This window comes from Canis lupus, chromosome 36, assembly GCF_048164855.1.
Source record: "Canis lupus baileyi chromosome 36, mCanLup2.hap1, whole genome shotgun sequence".
Lineage (NCBI taxonomy): Eukaryota > Metazoa > Chordata > Mammalia > Carnivora > Canidae > Canis > Canis lupus.
The window spans coordinates 28,534,406-28,542,965 of NC_132873.1; the positions used below are offsets into that span (position 1 = coordinate 28,534,406).

Here is an 8,560-nt window from a genome sequence, read left to right on the forward strand (position 1 = left end):
TGGGGGCTGATTCCCACCAGGGCCTCTGAGAAGCCCATGGCAGGTCGCCGAGAATCGTTTTCTTGTAGGACGAGAGGTTGAATCCTAAGGCCACAGACTCCTGCTCCTGTACTGACTCTTGGTGTGTGTCATCCCGGGGTTGTTACTACCCGCACCCTGGGGCTGCATTATGCATCCTGTGGTGTGTTGGCCCCTTTGGTGGAGAAGGACATGGAACTTGGGCTTAGAGGAAGACTGCCAGGGGGCAGGAGTCTGAGCTCCGGTGCAACCCTGAGGCTGAAATCGGAGGAGGCTGAGACGATGTGACTTAGATGGGAAGGCATTTCCCTTGGAAGACCAGGCAGGACGGAAGGATATAGAGGGCAGATCGATGATGCAGAGGGATGGTCATTGACCATTCTTAGATTTGATCATTACCTGTGGTGTGTTTAAGAGAGAGAAAGAAAATTCTTGTTTTGTGGATACGTTTTGAAATATGTAGAGATGAATTAATAAAATATATTGGATTTGCTCCAAAATAAATGGAGAAGGGCACTTCCCTACTTCAATGGGGAAAACAGAACTAAAATTGGCCGTGAGTTAATACTTGTCGAAGCAAACTAGTAAGTACATAGGAGTTTACTGTACTATTCTTTCTATTTATCCGTGCATTTAGATGTTTCCATAGTAAAAAACTTTAATGTAATTGTTTGGCAACATTCATAAAGAGTGTTGTCCTAAATTCACTGAGATCAAAAAGTACATCTTCCGGGGTGGCCCGTTTTTGTTGTTTAGTCATGAAAATTAGCTTCCATTCTCAAATCCGTAAGCGCTTCTGAAAAAGATTGTTTCCATCTACAAAGTTTGAAAATGTTTGAGATTGAATTCACGACTAGAGAGACTTCAAAACGTTGATTGTTCCTGCAGTGTAATTATTTACTCCCTATACTTCTTTTGTTTCCTGCTGCCACAAACCACTGTGAGATTTAAGGTTCCCCCTTACAACGCCCTACTGCGCACTATGGATGGATATAACAAATCCCAAAATAAGAAAGGCAACAAGCAAGTCTTTGTTGCACCGTGGCCGCAAGTAACAAAAACTAAGTCTTCTGTGAGCGGAAACCCGAACCTACCCGAACAACAACTGCACGTGCTGTTTCTCCAGAAAACTGTCCTAAGAGTCAAAGAGATGTTTTGCATTTTCTAGACAACCGACTGGTCCGAATTATGGCATTTCACCAATTTTTACACTGTTGAATAGCTCTCTGGTGATACAGCAGCAAGGGCCAACCACTGCCCACCGAATCTAGAAGGGAAATGATTAGAAGGAGGCAGGGGAACTCGCAGTGTAAGGAGAGGCTGGCCATCCAGCTGACACAGGGCACAGCCCTGAGCCACACAGCTACTGTGGTACCGGGACCCAACGGAGGCTATCTCGGGGCACCAGAACCAGGAGGAACGACCTACAACCATCTCCAAGTCTTTAGTCCCTCTGCTCAGGATTCCTTGCCTCCCGGAGTCTTAGGTCAGTTATAAGTTGGATGGAGGCCTCTCCCTTGGTCTTGACGGACAATCCTAGTTTGGCTGCATCTACAAGGAGGAGTTGTTCCCCAAAGCAAAACAGGGCCAAAAAAATAGATTTGAGGGTATGGGCTGGGCAGGCAAGAGCAACAGAGGCCTTCTCCTGTCTCCCTCGCTGACCTGCAAGAGGCTCCTTCATCTGGGCATCCCCAGGGCACAGCTCAGCGCCTGGTTGTGGAAGGGGCCCCAGCAGCCTGGACGCGGGAAGGTGGCGGCGCCCTCCAATACGCCTTGACGAAGCTGGACGTGTTGGAAGGACAGATAAGCCCAAGCAGCTTAGAGCCAAACCGAAATGGGGCGGACGAAAAGGGAGAAGCACATTTCCCGTAGGCCGCGTGACGCCAAAGCAATCGGGAGGCAGCACACATCCGTTTAAACAAAGTTTTGATGAAATGAGAAGCCAAGGTGCTGTATGTACACACACATCTCAAGTAGACAATTCCTCAGTCCGCCACTGGAGGCCATATGCTTGAGCCCCCAACTCGGAGACGAAATTACAACGCGAGACTCTGCAGTAGGGACTTCAGTATCTCCCGTTCCGCGTGCAGCGAACTATTGATCACGTATCGATCTGGTGAGTACGATCCTACGCAGCCTCGCCAGTATTGTCATTTCCGACCGTGAAGGGCAGCCGTGTTTTGCCGTGAATGTGGAGGACTCCCCTATATTGCGGAAGCACAATTAGACAAGAGGCACTCTCTATTGAAACTGAGAATGTCATATGAACAATTACATAAAACATGTCAGGGCCTCGCCATGTCTAAATCAATATTGTAGTCCATTAATATTAATAGGCAATTTAGGAAAGGCTGTGAGTACAAAGGTCTTTTTAAATGCAGGTAACTGTAATAGCAACATGCATGCAGGAGTCAATATTGTCGCACACTCCATTCATGCAAATGTGATTATATGCAACGCACTAAAATGATTTTGTACCGGAATATACATGGAAAGCGAGTCGCTGAAATAATGTTCTGATTCTAAGGAAAGCCTCGATAAAAATGCTGGCTGGTTCTAAAACAACCAAAATGTGCTTTCCCTGTACAGACACAGAACCACTCGAACACGGAGGAGAAAGATTATATTTTAATATAAATAAATACTTTTAAATACTCCCGCACTTTTCTAATTATTTTTTTAAGATTTTATTTATTTATTCATGAGAGACCCAGAGAGAGAGGCAGAGACCCAGGCAGAGGGAGAAGCAGGCTCCATGCAGGGAGCCTGATGCGGGACTCGATCCCGGGACCCCGGGGTCATGCCCTGAGCCAAGGGCAGATGCTCAACCGCTGAGCCTCCCAGGCGTCCCTAATTATTTCTGTTTCTCTACAAAGATGCCGGATCAGCTGGTTAAATCAAAGTTGTTCGATAACCGCCTTCTTGTATATAAATATGCTGGCAGGACAAGCCCGTATTCCAAAAGCACATCCCTTCTCTACTAATTGTGTTTTATTTGAAAATGGCTTCATGGTCTCTGTTCAGAAGAGCCCTAAATGTCAATTCTTCCATTTGAGCCAATCTTCCAAAGGAAAAAAAAAATCTCTTTAGAGAAGAATAAAGGAGAACGAAGATCTTTCCCATGTAAAAATATGCTCCAAAAGTGTTTGTCGAAGGAGCAGTGTCAAGGATCCCAACGTAAGCCTACGTGGCTACGGCATTTCAGGAAAGTCTGCCGGCCATCCCAGGGACGCTGGTAAGGAGGACCTGGCAGAAATCTATTCACTCCAGGGGATGAAGAACTTTCCAGAGAAAGCCATCCTAAGAGAATCAAAGTTGCCCCCAAACAATGACTCAGTTGCTGACAAGAGGCCCCACGTGGTGGCCCCGGCCTCTTCCCATTGCTGCCCGACACCCTGGAGGAGGGAGGACTCCCGGGAAAACCCCATGTCCCATTTCATGAAACTCCATTTAAATAAAGATAGCAGCAGCCCCCCTTCATACAAAACTAAGCGACTGGGAGGGGGGTCCCATCCCCGCTTGCCTCCGACTGCCTTGCGGTTGGGCCACCAGCTGCTGGAGAGCTGGCACCCGGGGCCTGTCGCCCGGCAGGTGGAAAGCCCTGCGACTGCCATTCCAGAGCAGCGCAGCCTGCGGCGTGAGCAGGTGCTAGTGAGAGCCCACGAAATCCAGGATCTTAATGATTACGTGACTCCGTTGCACCTAGAGATCAGCAGGCCTGCGTCAACTCGGGGCGGAAACCATCGAATGAGCCCTAGTCGCTGTAGAGCGCTTTTCCCTTCATGAGATTCGACTCCAAATCAGGAGACTGTGATGTCACAGAAGACTGTGATGTATCAGCTTCAAAGACGACCATGGGCAGTATCTGGGTTTATCCTGGTCAACTGTCTGTGGCAATTACCTTTTTTTTTTGTTAAATCCCATGGTTGCAGTAAATCAATCTAAGCAACTCCTAAGCTCCTTAAAGATTGGCTTGATTTTTATTGCTAAATATGCAACCTGGATCGTTGCTTTCCATCGTGTTAATGTCATCTTGTCCCATCATATCTGATAAGCAAAAAAAAAAAAAAAAAAAGAACTCAGGTTGACGGTTGACATCCTCCCTACCGGGGGTGCCGAGCTGTTGAATTAGCTGAAGACGGTTCTAAACACGGCCTTTAAGGGAGAGCTGAGCGGCAGGAGGCGCGCTGTGTCCGCCGGGCCCGGCCCGGCTCCGGCTCCCCGCCGGCGTGGTGTTCCCCCTGCGACGTCCGCTGCCGCGAGGGCAGCCCAATCAAATGGAGCCAGTGTGGAGGCCGGGCCTCCATTCCGTGGCCTCCATCACAGCAATACAAGGGCACGGAATGAAAGGTCATTTCCAGAAGCCATCGTTTAAAATGAGCTCTGCTTCCGTGAACACTCACGGGGGCTGCATCTCCCTTCTCGGTGTCTTCACTCCGTCGTTTATTATCGCGAAAGCCAATGTAGAAGATAAATCCTACACCATTTCCCTAATCAGCTGGCACTTACCCACGCCGTCACCCCCGCCCCATACTAGAGTTTCTGGCTTGCAATCACGGGCCTTTTAAAATTCTGGAGTCGGAAACGACCGGGAAGATAAGGAGGATCAACCCATTTACCGTGCTGATGAGGAGACGGAGCCAGGGTGCACGATCTGTCCACAGTCACATCGCTAACCAGTGGCCAAGCTCCTGCCGGACCCTGCGTCCCCTCAGGGCGCCGCGTGGGGCTCGAGCTGCTGGGACGACAGCGGCGTTGGCGGTTAGGCCTGAGGGTCCCTGGTGGGCGCTCCGTTTGCTTTCCTCTCTCGCCGCATCGCTGCTCTTTACGTCGAGTGGTCAAGAACCCCCGGGAATCCGCGAGGACGGGCTACGTAATCAGCCAGAGATGAGATGAAGGGAAAGCCCAAGAAAAGACCAAAGGAAACAAGGGAGAGGCCAGGACACCCGCAACGGAAGGGGCGCTGGTGGCCCCAGGCATTGTCCCCATTTCTGAGATGAGGAAAGCAAGGCCCCGGGGGACTGGGAAGCAAACCCTTCTCAGGTCTCCTCTCTGCCAGCAGCTGGACCTCTCACCACTTCTTCCCGCGGCCTTTCCAATCCCGGGAACCTCCCGCCAGAGTCGTCACTTCAGGTTAGGTGGTGAGGAATGACATTGGGGGGGGGACAAAGGGCAGGGTCAGGGCCAGGTCAGTGCTCCCGGGGGCCAGCGGTCACCAGGGCTCGGATGGACCCCAGGGAGGGGTGGGAAGCACCCGAACCTCCTGCCCCTGCCGCCAAGGCTCTGTGTCACACATTTGTGCCCCTTGGCAGATGGGCCAGCCGGCTTGGGCCTGACGCCTGGGCTTGGGCCTGACACCCGCACTTGGGCCTGATACCTGGGCCTGGGCCTAATACCTGGGCCTGGGCCTGACACCCAAGCTTCGGCCTGATACCCGGGCTTGGGCCTGACGCCTGGGCTTGGGCCTGATACTGGGCTTGGGCCTGACACCTGGGCTTGGGCCTGATACCTGGGCCTGCGCCTGACACCCGAGCTTTGGCCTGATACCTGGGCTTGGGCCTGACACCTGGGCTTGGGCCTGACACCTGAGCTTGGGCCTGATACCTGGGCTTGGGCCTGACACCTGGGCTTGGGCCTGATACCTGGGCTTGGGCCTGACACCTGGGCTTGGGCCTGATACCTGGGCTTGGGCCTGATGCCTGGGCTTGGGCCTGATACTGGGCCTGGGCCTGACACCTGGGCTTGGGCCTGACACCTGGGCTTGGGCCTGATACCTGGGCTTGGGCCTGACACCTGGGCTTGGGCCTGATACCTGGGCTTGGGCCTGATGCCTGGGCTTGGGCCTGATACTGGGCCTGGGCCTGACGCCTGGGCTTGGGCCTGACACCCGGGCTTGGGCCTGACACCCGGGCTTGGGCCTGATACCTGGGCCTGGGCCTGACACCCGGGCTTGGGCCTGGGTGTATCCCTGTTTAGACCAGGACACTTACTCGTCCTCCCCTTCCTCAAGCACCTCTAAACCTGAGACACCCTGAGCAGTTGGCCCTTGGCCCGCCGTGCAGCCTCCCCGGCTGGCCACACCCCTCCCGAGGCCAGGGATCTTTCCTTCAGATGTCTACTTTCCGGAGTGACCTTCAGATGTCTCCTTCTTTTCCTGAGTTCCCTTTCCCAGCCCCCAACACCCCCCAGAGTCTGGGCAGTGCAGAGTCTGGAGGCAGAGGGACCCACGAGGTGAGACCCGAGCCGCTAGGGTATGGGCTCAGGATCCTGGCATCTTTAACTGTCAGCCTTCCGACATTAGCCCTAATAATGGCTCAAATGACATCATGTCCTCTCCCTTCCTCTGCGAACACCTAGGGGCCACTTCGCTGGAAGTGGAGGGAAGAGGAGAGAGGCCACAGGGCCCTTGGGGACCCCTAGGGATCGTCCACCTGGTAAGAGCCGTGGCCAGGGAGACCGAAGGCTGAAGCGGGACTTGATGAGCTCTTCGGGGGCGAGAGTGTCTAGGGACCCCTCTGTCACCACCGGTGGACCTACCTGTCCCGAAGGCTGAGTTCTCACGTCCCAGGAAGGGAGTGCAGCTCCTGGGGTAAGGGGAGTGCACCTGGGTTTGCGCTCCTGCCACCCCGCCCGGCCCCGTGTGCAAGCCCAAGCCCCATCAGATGCCGAGACGTGGCAAGTGAGCGACAGCCACCGAGGACCCCCCTGCCCCACCGTGAGTCCTACCTGCTGGCACCGGGCGTCCCGCGGCCTCTGTTCAGCGGCCCCCACTGCCACGGCGGAGCTGCCAGCAGACACAGGTGTTCCTGCCACCTCTTTCGACGCCTCAATGCCCCCAGACGGCTGTCACGGAGGAAGGACCGCAGGCCTTGGGCCTCCACCATCACCCCCCCGGAGCCCACGTCCTTGCAGTACACGCGGAGGGCTCTGCAAACGCTCCGGAGGGTGCTCACACCTCAGTAGAGACCACTCCAGCGAAGCAGCCGGGCCCCTCGGGGGGGTGGGGGGGAGCAAACTGCAGTGGGTCCCGGGACCCAACACGGGAGAGCGACCCGGGCACATGGTCTCCAAGGTCGTCAGAATTTCCCATCACCTGCCAACGAGTGCTTTTGCCATATTCGTGATCCCAGTCGCTGGAGGGGGAGGCCCGTGCTGGTCTGCATGGCTGCTTTGTAGAGATGAGCCCCAAAAGGCGTACGCACGCTCCCACGTGGCTGCAAGTTGGGCCGCTCAGAGAAGGCAGCAAGACGAACGGCCGCGCCGGGAGGAATCGCAGCATCACGGACGGCCATGAACGTGACAAACGGCAGGCCACATGGTCACCGGTCGGAACGGCTGGCAGGCCTGACCCTCAGTGGCTCCAGAGCTCCGCCTCTGTCTGCGGCCACCCCTGACCTTTAAGGGCCGGGACGAGCCTGCAAAACCCCTGACTTGATCGGGGCTTAATCAAGAAATACGGGCACCGGGGATCCCTGGGTGGTGCAGCGGTTTGGCGCCTGCCTTTGGCCCAGGGCGTGATCCTGGAGACCCAGGATCGAGTCCCATGTCGGGCTCCCAGCATGGAACCTGCTTCTCCCTCTGCCTGTGTCTCTGCCTCTCTCTCTCTCTCTCTGTGACTATCATAAATAAATTTTTAAAAAAATTAAAAAAAAAAAAAGAAAGAAATACGGGCACCGCCACAGGAGAGAGAACCTCTCCGCGTGTGTGACAAAGCACGACCAGAGAGCTCACGTCCCCTTAGCGCGGAGAGGAACTTCCAAAGAACCTGAAGGCGGGAGAGGCAAGCCTAAGGGTAATTAAGAAAAACGATGGTGTTTGTTGCCGCAGAAGAAATAAATCCCGCGTGTCTCTCGTGTATTTATTGATCACACGGGGAACCGTACGGCGGATGGAAGCTCCTGCTTTTGTCACTGGAAAGGTAACCCTGAAGTCCGTCACTGCATCGTGTGAAAGGCTGATCTATATTTCTCATTTAGGATCCAGGTGCTCCGCTTGGTGGACATCTCCGCCTACACCACCGATAAGACAGAGCCTAATGAGCCCTAATGTCGCCGCAGCAAAACTTGCCCAATTAGACCAGCTGCTCCATTAAAAAAAAGAAGAAGGAAAAAAAGGACGCTGTGAACTTCTAATGCAGAGTCTTGAGGGAAAATCCAGAAGTGCAGAGTCGGAAAATCCGTGCTACGAGAAACCAGATTCTGAGACGGGTCTTTGCAGATGCGACCTCCCGCCCCGACCCTCCGTCCTTGGTCCTGCGGGAGGAGGGGTTCCCGCCGAGAGGCGGCCGGGAGGGCGTGGGCAGCTCCCCGGCCCAGGCCCGTCCTCCCCGGCTGCCCCCGCCCCGAGCCCTCGGCCCCGCAGGACCGCGGCCGTCCTGATCCACACGCATCTTGTCTTGGGTCAGATGGACGGTTCCCGTCCCGCACTGTCATTGAACCAAAGCGGAATGACGGCACCGAAGGGCAAAGCCCTTCCACCTTCCTTGCACATGACGCACCAAAACCGAGAGTCCTCAGGGGCGGATCTGGGGGGAAAGCACCCT

At 54.6% G+C, this 8,560-nt stretch overlaps 1 long non-coding RNA gene across 2 annotated transcripts; it reads right to left on the reverse strand.

Annotated features, from left to right (window-relative positions):
* Positions 1 to 1,939: 1,939 nt before the first annotated feature.
* LOC140625403 (uncharacterized) lies at positions 1,940 to 6,582 on the reverse strand. 2 transcript variants are annotated; one of them, XR_012024739.1, is made up of 3 exons: positions 6,009 to 6,581; positions 4,638 to 4,887; positions 1,940 to 2,222 (listed from the first exon to the last, which is right to left on the reverse strand). It is a non-coding gene; the product is annotated as an uncharacterized lncRNA (long non-coding RNA). The 2 variants fall into 2 exon arrangements; XR_012024740.1 differs by lacking the exon at positions 1,940 to 2,222 and adding an exon at positions 2,736 to 4,065 and having other exon boundaries at positions 6,009 to 6,582.
* Between the last annotated feature and the right edge of the window lie 1,978 nt (positions 6,583 to 8,560).